The sequence below is a fragment of the Vulpes lagopus genome, chromosome 4 (assembly GCF_018345385.1).
Source record: "Vulpes lagopus strain Blue_001 chromosome 4, ASM1834538v1, whole genome shotgun sequence".
Lineage (NCBI taxonomy): Eukaryota > Metazoa > Chordata > Mammalia > Carnivora > Canidae > Vulpes > Vulpes lagopus.
The window spans coordinates 116,420,869-116,442,883 of NC_054827.1; positions in this window are offsets into that span (position 1 = coordinate 116,420,869).

Here is a 22,015-nt window from a genome sequence, read left to right on the forward strand (position 1 = left end):
TGTTTGTTTACTTACTGTACAAATATTTATGTGGCAACCAAATGATCCAAATCTGTGGCTCAAAGATAAAGTGTAGTCTTTACCGTTGAATAAGTCACATGTGAATGAGTGGATGAGGAGAAATGAACATTTACAGAGTATCTGTTACCTCAGTTTCTCCCTCAGAAAGGCATGATCAACACTGTTACAAAAATAAAGGAGTAGCTCAGAGATGTTAAATTACTTACCCAAGGAAACATTTACTAAGCAACGAATCTAGATAAAAGTTCATGACCAAAAATATAACTAATCAAAAACTATAGTTTATTTATTAATGAGAAAAGCTATCTTTATTAATGAGAAAGAAACAGAGACATATAGAAAAATTATATTCTTTTCTCCATTCTTCTCTTCCCTTTCCTTCCCCAACGACCTCACTTTGACCCAGATTTTAGGACTAGATGTTTTTCTAGGTGAACTATTTTTAAGACCTAAGAAATAGAGATTGCATTTCCATTAATGGCAGAAGGGTTTCTATTGGACAAAACCTTCTACAGATAACAACTATAAACTCTGGATGAAAATTTTCAAACAGCTTCTTGCAGATACAGGGAAAAGCTGTAGGAGAGCGGATGCTTGGAGTTGTGGGTGTCTTCCACTTCTATTGCTCTTTGCCTCCAGGCAGACTCCCTGTGAGGCTGCTAAAACTTGGATAGAAACTCGAAGTCTTAGAATAGAAACTCTCCATCTTACTGGCTGGGATGGGACAGCTAGGGTGTGATCACCAGGGATCAGAGTTGTCCTAACAAAGAAAGAGCCAGAAAAGAGGAGTCACAATTTTTTTGTGTGGAAACCTTTGAACTACATATGTAGAGGATGACTCCAAATAGCCCCGCTGAGAATAAAATGATGAAAGAGATGTTTTAACTGCCTCTCGCCAGGAAAGAAAAAGTTTGGAGTTTGTATCCAGACAAAATAAATGTCTGCCCAAACAAAGCAAATAATAAAATAAAATAAAATAAAATAAAATAAAATAAAATAAAATAATATAAAAGAACAAAGTTCTTTAGAGGAAGGAGTATAACAGAATATACCAGTCTCTAAAATACATCATCCATGATGTTCAGTAAACTATGCAAAATTACTAGACATACAAAGAAATGGGAAAATGTGACCCATGTGGGAAAGAAAGGACAATCACAAGAAACTAAACCTGAGATGAGCCAGATGTTGGAAGTATCAGATAAGAATTTTAAAGGAGCTATTATAACTATTCTCAAGGATATAAAAGAAAATATACTTACAATGAATCCACAAATAGGAAGTCTCAGCAAATAAATAGAAGCTATTGAAATAGTGAAAAGAATCCAGAAATTCTTGTATTCAAAAATAAAACTTCCCAGTCTTTCCAAAACTTAACGATGGAAGTGAGGTATTTTGGGGAGAAAAGGGAAAGAATAGAAAGAAGAATGTCATTTATGAATAAGTTCCTCACTTTCTTCATCATTCACAAGTATAGGTTTCCGTAGTTTGGTTCCTGATGATTTATATGCTGCCAGATGTGGATTTTTATTTGCCTTCTCCACTTTATCCTGTTTCTCCTAACAGAAGACTCTCAAAGTAGAAAATGATGTGTATAACTGTAAGACCCTTCTTTGAAACAAATTTAAGGTGGATTCTTCATAGTCCATTTTCTCTAGGCTTCAAAGAGCCTTGAAAGAGTTCCCAATTGCCTTGCCTGGACAATCACACGGTTACACCTGCTGTTCCTGTACTTGCACCGGCTGCTTGGGTGAAAAGGGACAGAGATGTTCACAATGGGCAGAAAGTAGGCCACAAAAGCCACTCAGCTACAAAAATAGGCCTTTCTCATGGATAAAGAAAGATGAACCAGAGGGAGGAACCACAAATTTATGGAAAAGAGCAAAAAATCCCAGGGAAATCTCTCCCAGGGAAGATGATTGAGTCTTGGTAGAGAAACCAGAGAGTGCACCCAGCTGGATCTCAGAAATTCTATGTAACAATGATTGCTACATGCCTCCTGTGTTCCTCTGTTTGAACAACAGTGTCCACTGCAGTTTTGCTGTCCCTGCCTCATCACTGTATATGGAGGTTTTGAGTGAGCAGAAAATGTAGACGTTTTGCTCACAGGTCTTTATATAAAGATGAGCTATATCCACACAACCTTGCCTTTACTTGATTGAATTAGATGTCTCCACTCTGGATTTCAGGTCTCAGCCTCATGCCTTGGTGGAATTAGACTTTACAGGTCCTAGGAGGCGAATATATTTTGCACGTGGGAGAAACATGAATCGTTAGGGCAGAATGTAGTAAACTGTTACTGGTGGTCTCAAGTGACCCTCACCTTATGGGTATTCCCTCTCTGGTGGGTCCACAGAGACTCTGGGTCTTGCCAATAAGACATTAGTCCACCTGCTGCCAAGGGAAATGTGAAATATGCTTGAACATTGGGACTTTCCTCTTGGCATGTTCTTAATTGGAACCCAACCACCATGCTGTGAGGAAGCCCAAGCTAGTCAGGTGGGGACATCACTGGAAGAGAGAAATACCCTTCATCATCCCAGAATCCCATGAGGTGCCAAGCCATATTAGGAAAAAGCTATCTTAAATGTTACATCCCTGCAGGTACAATATGGAACAAAGATGAGCCATACCTCCCACTCCTACCCAAACTGAAAAATTGTGAGCACATAAATTACTTTTATTTTAGGCAATTTGAATCAGAATAGGCTTTATGCAGCTATACATAACAGATAAAAAATCCTAAATAAAATGTTAGTCAATTGAATTTAACAGTTGCTTAAAAAAGACTAACTCATCATGGGTAACATAGAGCAATCAAGCAATAGACCAATTATCAAATAAATAAGCAATAACAACCAATAACTCTAAATATAATTAGATAAAATGATAATCTGGGGCACCTGGGTGGCTCAGGTCATGCCCTTGGCTCAGGTTGTGATGCTGGGTTTTGGGACTGAGTCCCACATCAGGCTCCCTGCAAGAAGCCTGCTTCTCCCTCTGCCTATGTCTCTGCCTCTGCCTCTGTGTCTGTCATGAATAAATAAATAAAATTTTTAAAAAAAGAAAAGAAAAAATGATCTTCTTAGTAGATGATTAGCTTTTAAGAGAAATTCAATTCCTAATACTCAATTAAAAAATATTAGGGTAGTGAACACTCTTAATTCACAGATTTTCTTTACCAGGACAGTAACAAATCCCTCAATTGCTCTCCTAAGTTCCAAAAGCTCATAGCTACAACTTATCCAGAAAAATCACACTCTGCAGAACAGAAATGGCATTACTTCTGACCTCAGGTAGCCTGCAGACAATGACTTCCTGACAGAGGGCTGCAGAAGACAGACCCCCTTGCCTTAGTGGTGGGCTGACCTTGTGGAACAATGCATGCTCAGACTAAAGCTAGACTCCAGTTGAGACTATATCTTTGTTAAACCATACTTCCTGCCTTATTCTGCTTCTCTCTCCTACTTTGTCTGAGATCACTTTCTCAGTAGATTGCACAAACCCCAATGCCTAGCTCCAGCAATATCTCTGGCCTTTGAGTGATTTGAGGGGAAATGGTGGTTACAACGCTTGTGGAACTGAGCAGCCACTGTTGAACACAGGAGAGAGACAATGGCAAGCATGGTGCAATCAATCACCAATTCAGAGCAAAGGGTGAAGAACCTCTCTGGGCTGTCCTTCAGGGCCTCTTCAACTGCATGCAAAGCTATCTCATTTCCTAGAGCCGGGGTAAAGGCGGGGACCAAACTGAGGGCCAAACTGTAAGATGAGACAAATTTTAGAGAATGTTGGGTTCTCAGTACTGGGAGGTGTCCAACACTAAAGACCAAATCCTGAGAGAGGAGGAGTGGGACCTGAAGAATTGGGATGGAGCTATTTGAATAGATGTACATAAGATTCCCCAGGACTCTTGGAGTTGAAGAAGGATTTTACCATTTCCCATCTTTTACCTAAAAGGAGGAAGCCTCAGATGATGCAAGTCCCTGATAAGACAATGCTTATCTTCCTCGGGGTTTTTCACCTCCCTGTGCTGGTCTCTAGACCAATACTTAGAGTTATTTCCAGTGTTAGTTCACTGAGATAGTAATGGTGGTGACAAGCTGTAGTGTCAGACTATAGGACTCCAGAGCCTATGCTCTTAACCATTTTACTATAATGCCTTACATGGTCTTCTTACAAAACATCAGTAATCAATCTCTCAGAACTGTGTTTTTCCATATTATGGTCTCTAGTCAGATGTAGCTATTTAAATTTACATCAATTAAAATGAAATAAAATTTAAAAATTCAGTGCCGCAATGACTCTAACCCAATTTTAAGTGTTCAGTAGCCACGTAGGGCCAATGGCAACCACATTGGTCAGTGCAAATATAGAACATTTACATTATCACAGAAAGCTCTACTTGACAGCACTGATTTAGAACATATAATGACAAAAATAAAATCACACTCAATTATATTAGCAATGATGTATAACATACTTATCAAAAAACTTAAAATTAAACTCAACTACAAGGATCACATGAAGAAAAAATCAAAGCTTTCTTATGCGACATAACAGAAGAATAACTAAAAAGTCATATCATGTTGCTGGGTGTAAGGATCAAATTGTAAAGAGATCTATTGCCCCCAATTTCCTTTATGTATTTAACATTATTCTAAGTAACATCAGAATAGGACTGTATTTTTCATCATGCTTTGACAAAATGATTCTAAAATTACTCTGGACTGGAGAAAATATTAAAAGTGAATAATGAATGGACATTTTCATGCCTGGTTATTAGTGCACTGTGTTAGCTTGTCTGGGCTTCTGTAACAAATTAGCACAAACACTGTGTCTTTAAACAATGGTTCTGGAGGCTAGAAGTCTGAAATCCAGCCGGGCTGTGCTCTCTGCAGGATAGAGCACTCAGAATTGGCCACTGGGCTCCTTGGGCTTTCTATTCATTTTGGAACAGAGAAAAGTGTATTTTATTTCCCAGAGTAGTTCTTTACCACTCAGTTTTCTTAGGCTTGAAAAAGAGAATTATAAACCCCCACGATGCAAAAAACAAAACAAAACAAAACAAAACAAAACAAAACAAAAACAACTCTTGATTTTTTAAAAAAAATATATAATGGTATAATTTTTCCAATCAGGAAAATTTTCTTTTTGTCTGACCTATTTCCCTTGCCCCATTTTGTCATATCAGAGCTCAGAGACAGTGTTCAAGGGTCCTAACAGAGATGTGATTCTATCATAATGACTGGCGGTCGATTTTCAGCCCGTTAAAAACCTTCCTGCGTATAAGACGTATGGTGAATCCGTGGGCGCCTTCCAGAACTTCAAAAAATAGTCACATAAAAGGATTGTTTGTGTATATGTTTTTACCTTACTTTACTTGGGTTATATCTATTTAAACATCATTTCACACTGGGCCTCGTTAATATTTACGCCTCGTTGTTTTTGTTAAGAGTGTGTTTACCTATAGTCAAAGAACAGTGGAGGTTGTGGAATGTGCCTACTGCAAAGCCCTGGCTGAATCACTGTGAGACCTCCCAGCTTTCTCCTAGAAACTTTTTTTCCCCACTCCTATCACACTCCCTGTTCTCCATGTCCTGCCCACACTTGCCTTCCATACCTCCTTCATAAGAAAATCAAAATCATAGCAAATCACAGATCTGAAACAGATCTGAGATCGCTGTGGTATTTTCCATTGTTTTATGGAAACAAATACAAATAATAAATTGTTTCAATCATGTTATTCACATGTTAAAAAAATGACTATAGTAAGGTTGCTTAGAGCCAAGGTCAAGGTTGCCTTAGTAGAGCCTTGATCATTTGGAAGACTGAGTTTATTTACACATGTGCGTGCACACACACAGACACAGAAGAGATCATTTAAATATACTATATTCCAAACTCCAAGGAGACTGGAGGGAATACTCATATAGTGTTGAGAAAGAATAGAATAGTGAGAACTCTTTGAGATTTTGTTACTTATAAGTCATGGCCTTCCTTGTGCCACCCACCGAAATTCTCTGGCCCTCTGTAAATGGAATTGAATTATTATGTCAGAGCACTCTTTGAATTTCGTTTTGAGAGCCACCATGATGGTGGAGAAATAAGACACATGCTGTGATTTCCAAAGACTTGAAATCTCCTGTGTTTGGTTTCTCAGGCTTCACCATCCCCTCTTCATCGTCCCTGAGTCATCTGAGCCACGGTTTCTGCAGTAGCAGCAGGGGCCCCAGGATCACACAGTGAGAAGAATGCCAGCAATAATATCCATGCCCGTGTCTGTACCACCATTTTCCATTCTGTCCCAGGATGTATTTTGTAGGTGTCTTTAAACAGCAGGTGCATAATTGGTCCATGTGGATCAGTCATTCTTGATAAGTGCTTCTGCTGCTTTTATAAAGTTCAAGTTTTAAGCAGTAATGATACATATACACTGGAGGCATCATGTACTTTTTTAAGAAAGTCATTCATATTATGCCCATTCCAAAAATTAACGTAGCACCCTGTCCCTTGTCATGTACAGTTAGAAAGAGAAAGAAGAGAGGAATCTCCTTACTCCCATGTTCACTGCAGTATTAGTCATAGTAGCCAAGATACAGAAACAACCTAAGTGACTGTCATTGGATGAATATAAATATAAATATAATTTTATATATATAAAATTTTATATATACTTTATAGATAAATATAAATATAAATTTATATATATATATATAATGTAATATCACTTAGCCTTAAAAAAGAAGGAAATCCTGATACTAAAGACAACATTCCTTTCCAAGAGGAAATTCTTACACAAAGTGGAATAAGCCAGACACAGAAGGGCAAACACTGCATAATCTCACTTATATATGGAATCTAAGAATATTACTTCTAACAGAGTAGTACAGAACAGAGAGTAGTGCTGTAGTTTTGGGGGGCTGGGGGTGATGCAAATGCGGAGATGCTGGCCAAAGGCCACAAACTTCCAGTTATGAGTATGTTCTGGGGATCCCATGTAAAGCATTTTGACTATATTTAATAATGCTCTATTGTCTACTTGAAATTTGCTAAAAGAGTGGATCTTAAGTGTCCTCACCACACACAGATACAAGAAAGGTAACTGTATGAGCTTATGGATATGTTAGTTACCTAGATCGTGGTATCATTTCACAGCATGTAGGTATATTAAAGCATCACGTTGTACACCTTAAATATATACAATTTTTATTGTCAATGATATTCCATTAAAGCTAGGTGAGGGTAAAGAGGGCATAGGATATTTATCTGAGAAAAAAAAGAAAAAAAGAGAGAGCTCCTAAGTTGAACAATCAGGTGGGAAGAGCAAAGGCTGGAAGTGCGTATTTTACTATCAAAAAGAGTGGATCATTACCAAATGGTTCATTATTATTATTTTGACCCAGTAAAGTATTGCATGCACTCAGTGGACCCTTTGCAAATCACTCACCTGGTCAAGAGGTCAGGTGAGGACTTTACAGAATGGCACCTAGAAAGCCACCACAAGTAAAAATCTCTCCAAAGATGTCTGGCACGTTTCTATCTGTGTTGTTTTTAGATTCACTTCAACTTTCTGGGTCTGATTTTTTCTCATATGAAAAATGGAGATACAAATAATTGTTTCAACTTCCTGTCTGGATTTTCATGAGGATTGATTGCCCATGAGTGGTATCTGTATGCAAAGTGAGAGGAATGATGTTAAATGCGCAAAGGGAAGAGCTCCACTTGGCAGGTAAACAGCATTGCCCCCATATTGTTTTACAATCACATGTGAAATTGTGGCTTTCCTGGTTTACTTGTGGCCATTTAGGAAGACAAGTGAAAGAATGAAAACATTTTTAAAACAAGGGAAGGCTTTAATGATTTCCCATATAATTTCTTCATTGTAATAATAGTGCACTTTAGCCCAAAAGGAAATTTATTTGTTTATTTTTGGCAAATTGACTTCAAGCCTATGAATTCCTTTTTCTCTTTAAAATATATACTTTTGACAAAACATCTGTAAATCTGCAAACAGAGTTCATTAGAAAATTAGGAAGCAACTGTCAGGAAACTAACATTTAAAATAAAAATTGTGTTTTGTTTGGGAGAAAGAACAATGGCTTGAGCAAGTCTTGCCATCTCTTCTGGTTCCCAGATATAAAGACCAAAGAACCATGGCTGTGAAGTCTCAATTTTCATCTCCTTTTGGCCTAGGCTTTTTTTCCTGCTAGCAAAGAAGTCACACCAGTTGTGAAGAAAAAAAAAAAAAAAGCTGCCTTTATTATCTGTGACTTTTTTAAACTTCAGACATGCTTTTCACAACCATAGTGACTTAATGGAGTCTAACAACCAATTAATGGCTTTAAAACCAGCGGGGATCCTGTTCTGCCCCATAACCTAAAATGAATTATTGATAGATGCTTTCAGCCCTATGTCCCGTCAGACATTTCAAAGTCAATGTCAGCCTCTGCATTTGCTCATTCATTCTCTGCTGAGGTCAAGATTTGTGAAGCAGTGCTCTCCCAAAAGAAAAAAAAAAAAAAAAGAGAAGAAGAAGGAGAAGAAGAAGAAGAAAAAAAGCCAGCTCCCCTTCAAGGTGTGGAACCAGACATAATTGGCCTCTCTTTAGACCAAATCTCAGTAAGAAATTCTCAGCCTCTACGTGCATTAGTGGGATCAGTGGCATTATTCCCTCAAAGCAGTTGGAAATCTGCACATTTTGAAGGGAATGACACTGATGAGTGCATTTATAATTACAACAACTGTTTTCCACTTAGGCTCACGTTTGCTTTCGTTTGGTCTTGGAACAATCCTGCGAGGTGGGCAGGGCGGGTGTCATTGTTTGCATCCAATACTGAGAACGGAAAACCCAGAAATCCTGACTTGTCTGGGCTTCCCTGGCTCCTTTTCTTTCCCCCTCTCCTGCTTATTCTCTGCCTCCTTCTTTACTGAATTTGTGCAACAGGCATACAATTGTTAGAACTCTGCTTGACAATAAGACAGCTCTAAAAAGGTGTCATTTAATGACTCAGGTTTCATGTCACTCTGCTATAGCAATCTCTGAATTAGCCATTTCTTAGCAAAATAATTAGTACATTATTAAAGTGTTCCTTTCAAATATTTTAAACTGGTGGCTTCATGATAAGAACACAATAAAATATAATGGATAAATATGTGATAAAATAATAACCTTTAGAAAACCTCCAAATAAAAAGCACTTAGGGTCATGAAAATATTTTATACACACAGTAAAAAACTTTGAGAAATCTCTTACTTCAAAGCAATCTCTTGAAAAGGAAGAAACATCAATCACTGCTTAATACGCGTATGTGTATATACTTTCTACATATGTTATTATGGTATTTTATTTTGCTCTTTAAAATTAATTACATCCCTAATATATTTTCTGGGATGTTACATACTTTTCATAATTACAATGTTAATGAGTAAGTATTATTTCAGTTAGATCATTTCCCAAAATTAATTACTCATTTCCTTATTATTGGCCATTAAGGCTCTTACTACTTTTTTTCTATAATAAGTAATGCAAGAGAAATGTTTTCACAAATGTTAAATGTTCATTTATTTGAATGATTTCTCCTGACACCTAACAGGAGTGACATTATAGGATCAAAGGCTGAGACTACTTTCCTGCATTTGTCTTCGTTTTCTACACAGGTTTCTCCAGTTTGAGCATGGTAACGCCAGCAGTGTGTGTGCATCAACACCACCTCAAAAACACCACCATCAGTTGTCATCATGTTTTGAAATGAAACATGTATATGCATCCTTAATCTGTATCAAGTATGAAAACATGTCATCCCACCATTTATTTTTTTCTTTTCAAATTTTTATTTAAATTCTAGTTTGTTAACAAGCATTGCAACATTGGTTTCAGAAATAGAATTCAGTGGCTCATCACTTACATACAGCACCCGGTACTCATCACAGCAGGTACACACCTTAATGCCCATCCCCTATCTAGCCCATCCTCCACCCTCCTCCCTCCATCAACTCTCAATTTGCTTTCTATTATTAAGAGTCATCATGGAACCATTTTGAACAACATGATATTGACACATGGCGAAACAATCCAGGGAAACGAAATAGACAATCCAGAAATAGATTTAAAAAATAGAACAGATTTTATTTCATATGGGGGGATCTAGGGGGAAAAATTGATTACTTGGTAGGGAAGAAAATGTGAGTTATTTTATAGATTCAGAATAATAAATATTTTAGCTACAATTTAGAACAGAGAAAACCATAAGGTACTGATAAATTTAATTACATACAGATACAACATTTCTGCATGACAAAAACCACGAGAAGCAAAATGAGAAGACAGGTAAAAATGAGAGGGTAAATTGTTGCAAATGACATTACACACACACATTCCCTACTAATTTCCCTAAAGCATGACTAGCTCATTCAAATTCACAAGTAATGAAATAAAATCTCAGTTAAAAAATGGACAATGGATATAAACAGACTATCTACCCAAAATAAATATAATTGAAAGGGTATAGGTATAAGAGAACTCTCTGTACTATCTTGAAATTTTTTCTGTATGTCTAGAACTGTTCTAAAAAATAAAGTTTATTTTTAAAAAAGTTAAGGAGTGCCAACTTGCAGCCAGTTTAAGCTAGCATCTGTATCATAATCTTTATGGCCAGTAGCTCATGTCCTGGCCAAATATGAGCTATAGATTTATATCCAGAGATACATCAAAATCCATATCTGTATCCTGTTGTATCTGTTTCTCTGGAGAACTCTGACTAATATAAATAAGTTAGGACAAAGATGTCTGTTATCATCAATTCTATTTGACATTGAATTTGAAGTACTAGTCAGCGCAGAAAAAAACAGAAAAAGAAAATGAAATAGGGATAAGGATTGACAAGAAGCCTAAGCAGCTGTCCTTGTGAATGTCAGAAGAGTATCCATATCCAGTGCAAGAGCCGAGCTCCATAACCAGGCGGTATGGATTTGCATTCCAACTTCCTCATCCATCACCAGCTGTGTGACTCTGGGCAAGTTGCTAAACCATCCTGGGCTGCATTTCCTCATGTGCAAATTGGATAATAACTCTGTGCTTCATAGGATTGTTAAAAGGACTGCATATGGTCATACACGTAAAGAAAGCATGTACTACATTTGTGAGAAATGTTTGGTATTATCAGGTATTATAGCTCTAAACATTGATCCCCTCCTTTTGTTGCTGTTAAAATATTGGCCCTCTCTTTGGTTCTTCTGTTAATTTGATTCCATCCTCTTTTTGTTTTATACCCAAAAACTACAATTTTTGGCTCCACCACAGCATTTCCTCTTGTTCTCCTAATTGTTAAGTTAGGTTTACAGTGACTGGTAGGCTCCCAGGGCTGTGCCTTTCTGTGCTATACATTTCTTAACTGATTTTGAAAACTTTTTTCAAAAAGTCTATCTTTTTCACAGAGAGAAAGGGAAGGCAACAAATATTTTAAAACTCCAACAACAAAAATTTCACAGTTATTCATCTGGGCTGACCAATCAACCTACTGGTGTAGCTAGTTTATTGACTCTAAAAGGGTCTGGTCAATAATATTTTATCTCTGAAAAATAATTCATAAATCATTCTAATTTTGAGAAATAGCAACAACTCCTTTAACAGGGAAATTGGAAAGATTTCATCACAGAGCACACTGTCTAGTGGGTTCCGTGGCAGAGGGGCCCACAGTATTGCTGAGCAAAGAGCCCACACACAGAGCCCCCGGCTGCTCGCAGATTCCCTCTCCTCAGACTCCTGAGGGTTGTTTGTATCTAAGGGGGCTGGTCAGCCAGCTGGGAGACAGGACTTTCTACTTGAGTTAAGAACAAATGTCTCACTGGGTTAGAGTCCTTTCATCTCAGAAGACATTTGGCAGGGTTTGACATTTGGCTACCCAGATATCTAAGAGACAACTTTTTATCAGAGGGTCCATCAGCAAACTTTATGGGGCTGTATGATAGACATCTACGTCAATATCATTTATTTTTCAAATGAAAGAGGGTTTTGTGTGTATGTGTATTTATTTGTTTCCCTCCCCCTGCTCCCCCAACAGACTCAGTACTTGAGACTTCTTTTTACATCCACAAAACAACCAGATGCTAAGGAGACATAAGAGGGTAAAGGGAGCATGGTGAACACCTAGCTGACCCATGCTGAGTTCTCACTGTCCTGGAACAAAAGGTCATTCTCCCCACAGCCCAGGTGTTAGGAAGGTCTCTGGGAGAGCTGGCTGGAGGTCATAGAGGAGGAGCACTTCTCAGAACCACAGGTGCAGAACCCAGGAGCACTGCCACTGGTGTGTTGGCTCTTGACAGGCTCTGCACTGGGGCGGAAGCTACTAGCAGGAGGGAGGAGGCACCATCAGATGTTTAGATGTCTAGGAGTCCATGGTAGATGCAGGAGAGCCATTGTGTGCTGAACTGTAGACCACAGTGAGTGCTACTTTTAGTCAGGAGTGTTGAGTGGAGGAATCAAGACCAGAGATGCAGGCAATGTCCCTGTGCATGATGACCTCCAGGAGGCTAAGAGCACCCCTGATGGCCACAGCCCTGTCCCTTCTTGCAATCCCTCGAGGCAGGCTGAGCAAGTAAAACCAGGACTCATGGCTGGACGGCAATTCTTAGATTCAAAGAAGCAGGCACACACACAAGGACCAAATATGGCAGCAGAGGGACACCATGCATGAAGATGAAGCAACCTGACAAAGAGAACAGTTGCTACCCAGAGAAAGTCAAGAGGGTCCTGATAGATTTGTTAATATTCTCTGAGAGATGACAGCGGATGCTGCATCTATATAAAAAAAAATCATTTAGAAGACTCAGTGGCTGATAAAAACAGCAGAAAAGACACAGCCAAAGACCAAATTAATAAACTGCATGTTTAAGCCAAATGGAGTCCCCAGAATGCAATGCAAAGGGACAAGGAGATAGGAACTGTGTCAAAAAAAGAATCATAGAGAAGACAGATTCAGAAGCCTCACTATCTACTTATTAGGATTCCTGAAAGAAAACAGGGAGAAGTGGAAGGAAAAAATATTCAAAGAAATAACAACAGACAGAATTTAATCTCCAGGAAAGCCTGTGATGATTCTCAGTTCTCTGGTTTTTAAATTAATCAGCCAAAGGACCTAAAGTAGAAAAGGGATCTGCAAGAAGCCTAGAGCATCCCCATCTCTGTTTACTGACCAGTAGGCAGCGACTCTTGGCAGCAGAATTCTGGTCTCTCGGGAAGTATGTACCAACCTGAGGGCCAGTGTGGAGTGGGAAGGGCCAGCAAAGGCTGAGGGCAGGACGCTGAATCCCCATCTGCTCCGGCATCTGCTCAACTAATGTTTATTTGGTACCTACTATGTGCCAGACTCTGCAACCAGCAATAAGTTGGGTCAGTCCCTTGCTCTCACTGAGTTTACCTTCTAGCCGGACAGACCAGCAGTAAACAAACAGAGGTGTGACATAATTTTGAGTAGTGACAGCTGCCTTAGAAAGAAGGCAAGCAGGGATCCCTGGGTGGCGCAGTGGTTTGGCGCTTGCCTTTGGCCCAGGGCGCGATCCTGGAGACCCGGGATCGAATCCCACATCAGGCTCCTGGTGCATGGAGCCTGCTTCTCCCTCTGCCTATGTCTCTGCCTCTCTCTCTCTCTCTCTCTGTGACTATCATAAATAAATAAAAATTAAAAAAAAAATTTAAAGAAAGAAGGCAAGCAGACTTAGGAGACTCTGGAGTTCTGGTAGGTTCATTGTCAGGAAAACCTCTCCAGGAGATATTTGAGCGCATACTTGAAGCCTATGAGAGGTTGTGCACATGAAGACCCAGGGAGCAGCGTCCCAACAAAATGAATGGCAAATGCATGGCCAGCATGATGCGTCTGAGGAATGGTTAGAAGCTCCTAGACTCAGTTTCTGCATCTGTGAAAATGTGGATGATATTGGCACCTAACTTGTAAGGGCTTCCTGAGGATTACACAGCATAATCTATGAAAAGCCAATAGCACACTTCCTGGCACATAAAAAATCTCTAATAAACATGGACTTTCATCTTCATTATCTTTGCCTTGAATAGTTTGTAAATTAGCTCTGAGCCACACACTACTCCTTGATGCTTAATTTCTCCAAGGCTGCCTTGTTAAGAATATGCAAATCATATCATTAATATGCTCTTCTCCCTCCAGGGAGCTGGTCTTCAAACAGTTCTTTGCTGTTGACTGACAGCCTCACGTGTCCCTCTGGGCCCGTCAGGCTCGGGCTACCTGAGGTGGTAGCCTTGGGGCTTAGCCGGGTCTCCCCACCATCAGCTCTGCTCACGCGGTTTATTTCTCCTTCTGAAGACTTTGCTCTGGGTATTCTGAGACCCAGACCCCGGTCCTAACTCAGTAGCTCTCTGGTCTTTCTTGGATTTCCTCAATTGCAAAATAGACAACAAAGTTTTGGTGTCATTGATGAAAGCCCGAGACGTGACAAGAGCACCAAACAGCTTAGCAGTGATTATCCCCTACCACGGTGTAGCTATGCATCCGCAGATTCCTGCAAACATCCACAGAGCCCTTCAGTTCTCGAGACAGGCTGCTTCATGCCATGTCACTGCTACTCCAGACTTGTTCACCACCTGGTCTGCACCCACACATAAGCCCCATGAGGCAAGGCCCTTGGTTTCACTCAGTGCCCCATTGGGGTGAAAGTGAGAGCTTTTACTCCCTGTCTTCACGTTTTCAGGGGAGAACTTGACCTCCCAGGATGAGGCAGTTTTAAATAACATTTATAATTTTTTTACCACCTTCCTATCCTTCCAGTGGTGATAGTAGAAAGTGTGTGTGTGCGAGTCTGTGCATGTGTGTGTGTATGCACGTGTATGAGCATGTGTGCATGTGCGTGTGTGCACATGCATGTGCATTGTACATGTGTATGCATGTGTGTATGTGTGAGTGTGGTGTGATGGCTCTTCAGACGTCCTTCATATATCAACCTGTCTGGAGGACACAGCCCTTCTCCACCTTTCCATGACATTCCCTGGCCAGGGCAGGTGTTGTCCCTGAGAAGCTGTGAGGAGGAGGCAGGAAGCTGGCAGCTTAGGGAGGTATCCTCAGCTCCACCACAGGGAAAATGCAGGAGCCACGTCTCTATCCTAGTGCTTCTCAGTCCCGGCTGTTCTTCTACTTCTGAAAAGCCCTGAACTAATAGTATGGAACACACAAAAGCACCCTATGGGTGATGTCGCCCCCTCCTTCGTATGGAGGAAGAACTGGAGCTCTGAGCTGAGACCTAACTTATTCATGGTCCCCGAGTGAGTAAGACTAAGTACCTTGGTCTGGTCTGATCCTAAAGCTGGTATCCTCAAACCCCCCAAAGCTCAGGCTCCTGGACTCTCAGAGGAGAGCACCGGGGACCAGACTTTGGTTGTGCAGCACTTTCGTGTTACTGTCTGCAAGTCATTTCATCTCTTTGGGGTCTGATTTCAAATCTGGGCTTTACCACATCCTAATTCCACAATGTCCCAGCTGTGAGACCAGAAGCCAATTGTGAAACGGGGACAATTATAGTTTCAGCTGTGAAACGGGGACAGTTATAGTTTCCATACTGTAAAATCGCTGTGACGGTTAAATGAATGAACATGCACTAGGCATTGAACAGATCGCTCAGTGAATAGTTCCCAGTAAACATGAGCAAAGATGATGGTTGCGGTGACACAGGAGCAGACACGATGCTGTTTGGAACGTGACCTTCTGGTGCCCTTTCATTGCCAATACAGAATAACATCCTCAGGGAAAGATCCTTCCCGAATGCCAGTCCTGATTATATGGATCAGATGGCCTGAAAGGCAACTTGTATTTTGGAATTAAATTTAGGGCATGACTTCCATTTCCTGTTTCTCGTTGAAGGATTTGATGCTGTGTGGAGGAGTCAGAATCCTACAGAGCCCTGCACCTGAGGCACGCGGTGCCCGGCAGGGGTCACAGCCCTGTTTGTGGTTCTTAACAAGGGGATCCAGAAACTCCATCAGGCAGGAGGGCCTTTGAGCTCCCTCCACACAGACCTGAGCTTGGAGGCCTCGCTCCCTGTGCCATGTTGCGCTTACCCACGGTGACCTATGGCTGTCCCATGACTGCACGGTGGCCTGCAGCTATCCCAGCCTGGCAGCTTCCTGAGCAAGGGCCCAGGGACTCGCCGTCCTTGGTGATGAGGGGAGGCCCTCACGGGCACGAAATTGAGGCTGCAGGGCTTCTGCTCTTTGCCGCGGATGGCCTGGCCCTCTCTGCCTGGGTCAGCCTCTGTGACAGTGTAATGGAGGGGCCTGCCGGCCTCCAAAGAGAGCTCTCTAGATTCAGGGGAAGCAACTCACTTCTTCAAGGGCAGCCAAGGGTGATCACACACTGTGCCTTATGCTCCAGGCAGAGAACAGACAGGTCATGGGGCGGGGGGGGGGGGGGGGAGAGAGAGAGAGACAGATAGAGAGAGAGAGAGAGAGAGAGAGAGAGAGAGAGAGAGAGAGAGGAGGGGAAGAGAGGGGGGAAGGAGAGAGAGAGAACGGAAGAGAGAGAGAGAAAGAAGAGAAAGAGAGGAGAGAGATAGGACCTTCTGCCTGGGGCAGTTGACGCCCATCTGGTTGTAAGGGGAAGTCACTCGCTCTGACCTCACGGAACCCCACGGCCCCTCATGTGTCTGTCACAGTAGCGCTGAAATTCCAGAATCAAAGCTAGAAGTAGAAAGGGACAGAAACGTTTAGAACATGGAGTTCCAACCTCCAAGGCCGCCTGGTGGATACGCACGGCGGGGCCAGGGAGGAGGACTCTGCGCCCTGGGGCCGCAGCAGCTGTCCTCTGCCCCACTCTCCACCCCCCACCCCCCCACCCAGCGTCCCTCAAGCAGAAGCGAGTGCAGGCCAGGACTCACTGTCCACGAAGGGCAGGCTCGGGCCCCACTGAGGATCCCCCCAGCATTGCGGTTCCCCAAACCTAAATTCTTCTTCCAGTCCTTTGGATAATGGTTTTAGGATTGCAGGGAAATGTTATAATTGAGGCCTGCATTTGTCTGCTTGCTTCCTGGAAACAGAAGCCTCACCAAAACGGAATCAAAGTGACAGAACCACGAAATGCCTGTCACTGAAATAAAAAACTCTGGAGCAGCAGGTTGTGCCAGAAGGCAGGGAGGCTGGACCTCCAGAGACCTGAGCTCCAGGCTTGCCCTGCTGCAGACTTTCTCATTTGGGATCTGTCCCTCCCTCTCTCCTCCCCACTTGTCAGGGAGGGTGCTCTGGTACTCAGTACCCCGCGCTCTGCTGTGCAGGCCAACATTGCAGACCTCTGCAGAGCACAGAGCTACACGGCTACCCTCACCATGTGTGTAGTTTCCCTTCACTGCCTTGAGCCAATGACACTTCTAAAGCACTTCTGTCAATCCAAGAAGCATTTGCTAGACACCAGGCACATGGACTCTGCTATGCACACTGTGTGTGTGGTGGGGGAGGGAGGGACTGCATAGGGAATGACGAGATGTGCACCCTGTAGCACCCACACTGCAGCTCCGGTGAGTAAGCCAGTTGTGCACGCGTGGAACTCGCAGTGCTTGTGCCACTCAGAGGTGGTCTGTGACCTGGTATACCTGAGCCCAAGGGAACATGGGAAAGTGTGTGTGTGTGTGTGTGTGTGTGTGTGTGCGTATGTGTGAAGGTTCTGTGGGAACATGGGGGAGGTGCCATCCTTCCATATCAAGCTGAGAATTGGGATTTGATTCTTTTGATTCTTTGGCCAATGAACCATTTCAGCCTGGGTAACAGCCCTGGAGCAGTGATCTGTATAAAATGGATGGGAAGTCAAAGACTGGCATAAGAAAATCCCATTTCAAAACTGGTATAGGACCATCGTAAAGGTATGGGCAAGGGCAGTGGTGTCCAAAGACTGAAGAGAAGCCAGGACACTGCCATTAATGAGCTCGGAATTGCCTGGGTGTGTATGGGGGGAGGAGAGGGTGAGTCAGAGCCACCAGTGCCCTGAGTACGGAGAGGTGCAATCCACCTGAAGCTGAGGACCAGTGAGGCTCAGTGCATCCCCTTGGGTGCATTCCCACATTTATCCACACATTTTTGTCCCTCCAGACTATGAGCTTTTTGAGGGTAGGGCCAGAGCCATCTTATTTTTGTCCCACCCAAATGAAAGCACTCACTGTATAGTTGATGTTCACACAAGTGTCAGGCGAATGAGTCGTGATGAGCTCAGTTTTCAATAGTGTATTTGAGGTAGAAGCAGCATGACTCCAACAGGGAGGCCCAGCAGGCAGGCAGGAGTTCAGTAAGCATCAGAGGAGAGGTCAGTGTGTCCATAAGATAGACATTAGATCTGGGGTTGCACTTATATGCAAATTTCCAGAGAAGACTCAGAAAGTGAGAAGACAAGGAAGTGAAAGATATAATAAGCTGCATGATGAAAGAGGCAAAGTACACATAATAGGAGGCAAAACAGAGCCTGCAACTTCACGAAGTGGGAAGAAAATCAGGAGCAGGTGCCTCTCATTGCTTGAAGGAGGAGAGCGCGCGGAAGAGTGTATTCAAGCAAGGCACAACTGAAATGTATTAACTTGTAAAACAAACATTTGGCATGGCATTCATGATTGCTTTCTCTTATGAGTCTTCAAAATTTTATTCCGGACTCCTAAAAAAATGTTATTATTCTGTGCTTCAAGGCTGAACAGCTTTTTAATGAGTAGGTTGTCTCATCACACTTGGTCTTTTCCAGAAAAAAATCTAAGTCGGCCAAGTACTCTCTCCATAAGGAGAATATGAAGGAGAAATGCAGAACTAATGAAAAATAGTCAAGTAGAAAGCAGTCCAGGAGCTATCAGAACAATGTCTCATGTGCCTTCTGCATATTTATCAAAGTTTTAAGAGAGCACATATAGCTTTCCCCTTGCCTTTCCATAACCTCAGTGTGGTCCCATGGCCTACCATGAATTTTGCTTAGTAGCAGGTTAGAATCATCCAGAACTTATTTCTCTTCTTTTGAATCAATTCTCAGATAGATGTTTGCAGCTGGTGAAAAAATTAAAACTCATCGAGTTTTCTGCTATAACAGTAATGCAATATAATTGCACACTGATTGTTATTTAAATCCCACACGTGGTAGAAACTCTACAATAATGGTATTGTATTTTGTGTCTGTTTTTTTTCTTTGATTTACAATTTCATTACCGTTTTTTTTCAATTAACTCAGTTAATTTTAATTAACAGTTATTTCAATTAATTCTTCCTAAATTGTTTTGAATAAGCAAGTCAATTGTTTTTCCTCTTTACATAACTCTGGTGCCAACACAGCAATGGGTTTAATATGCTCATTAAATTGTCATTATTTGAAGAACACAACTTCATTTCTTGACTTCTGAAAGGTAAGCATCTTTCATGTAAAAATTTAATTGGCATTACCCTATCTTTAGCCCTTTAAAATAATATTTATATATCTTTAAAGAGATTGATCTGTTTCAGTTTTATTTGATCTACATGCAATCCAAGAAACATCACCTTCTTCTAACTCTCTGAGATCATGATGACTATTGAGGGTTTCAATACATTTCAGAAGTTGGAAAACATAAGATCAGCAATGTCTGTCATGTCAAAAACTGATTGGAAATGAAACAAGGTATTTAAGCTTTGACCAGGTTGGATAACAATGGTACTAAATTTTCTCCTTTGAAATGTGTTAGAAAAATATATTTTGCTCATTGCACACTTTGTTGGATTCTCTATTGTTATTATTGGATCATAATTTTAAAAACAAAAACCACCTTTCATTAAACAATGTGAATGGGATACTGCTTATCATATCAGATCATAACAAAAGAATCATTACCAAATCCTATCAAATCCAATAATTTGTCAAAATGAAGTTGCTGCTGACCTTCATGGATACTCTGTTGATCACACAGACTATACTTTTTTTACTATTACTTTTACCTTCCTTCTGCCTTTTCATTTTGTTTGAGAATATTCTCCTAATCTTACTGATCTTGTCTGTTACTATTTTCATTACCAGCATTTTCTTGGCTAACATAATTCTTCTCCTTACCATTAGTACTTTGACCATTAGCTTTAGAATTTTGCTTTTTTATTGTGATATAATAAGAGATAATTTTTTGACATTTTGAAACTTCTTTGTGTCTTTTGTTTTTTATATTATTGTTGTTTGTTTTTTATATTATTATATTGTTTGTTTTTTATATTATTGTTTATTATATTATTATATTAAATATATTATATATTATTTATATATTATTTATATTAATAATAAATATATTATTTACCTTTATATATTAAGGTAAATCAGGTACTTTCTCTCATTGCATTTGAATTTTAGTATAATCGATCACTAGACCACAATTATTCTAAAATTAAAGATACACCAGAAGCATCCCAGAACACATTATTTTTTCCCCAGTACACTTTAAAATCACTGCTACATTGTATTGAGACACACAAACATATAACCAGGTTAATACTATATGCACTGACCCTGGATGAATATGTATAGACATTTTGTCATAGGAGCAGGTTTCCTTGCTGTGCAGGTGGTAATCTGGAGTCACTAGACTTTGTCAGTAAGAAATGTCAGGTATCTTAAAATGAGATCTCCTAAAGTGGGATTAATAAAATGTGACTTCCCACAAAGATTACGCACTGTGTATAGTAGTTCCACGTTTATGCCCTACAGACAGAAATGCTGATAAATTTTACTTCAAATGGTACCCATTGAAAAAGAAAATACTCTATGTGGGATGTTTTAACTGTTAAAATTATCTAGTCAAAGTTCTCTTGTGAGAACTGAATCTGCTACTTAGAGATCTACTGACTAGAACCTTTCTCTAAGGGTACCTTTGGTTCCACACCCTTGACATCTTATTTCTGCATATCCCACATGTTTTTAGCACTGGGCACCAAAAGACCCTTTCGCAGCACGGTATGTCTTGGCCTGGCCCTTTGTGTTAAGGTGCCCAATGAGTGAGCTCAATGTTAAAAAGAACATTACTGGAAGCCATTCCACACCAGTAATAATTAAGTTTTTTTTTCATTTGTTCTGTTTTGTTTTGTTTCAACCTTCTGTATATTTATGTTTTAGATAACTCATAAAAATGGTACATGGGTGGGATGTTTTTTTCTACCTTTTTATGCAATACACCTTGATTAAAACTGTCACTGCACTAAATGCACACTATTTGTTGCTCCTGTTATATACTCTATTTATTCTCTTTTATTGACTTCTTTTCAATGGGGGCATTGTTTTTATTATTTTGATATTTTTTCTCTAATAGTATAGACACTCTGCTGTCTTTTACCATGCACTTTGTGGTTACTTTAGTTTGTCAACACCATGTTTTGACTTATTCTAACTTAACATTAACTGATATTTTTATATTTTCCTCCCTAATACTGTAAGTATCCTAGACCTTAGAATATTTTAGCCCCACTTTTCAGAGTCTCCCTCATACCATGGTGTATTTTTCCATTCTTTTATATGGTTTAACCCTTGCAAGACAATATTATTCTTGCTTTGTACAGTAAAAGATTACTTACATTTCATTTTATTTGTTATTTTCATTGATCTTCATTCTTTTTTGCATCTCCAACATTTCTCCCATCCAGGGACATGTTTCTTTGATCTTAATTATACCCATTAGACTTTCTTACAATGTAGATGTGTTGGTGGGAAGTTGTCTCTCTTTTTTCTTTTCTTCAAGGTTTATTTATTTTGCTCTCACTTTTGAGAGATGTATTCACTGAGAATAGATAGAAGGGCAGTTATTCTTTTTTTTTTTTTTTTAGTTATTCTTCTTCTGCTCATTAAATGTATCTTTCCATCATATCTGGCTTCCATTATTATAGTTGAGAAGTGGGCTGTCAGTCTAACTTTTGAAACTGGAGGTAATCTGTCTTTATAGACTTTTTTCTTTTTGGTGCCTAGGTTTAGATTTATTTTTATTTCCTCTACTTCTGATTTATTGGGTTTCTTGA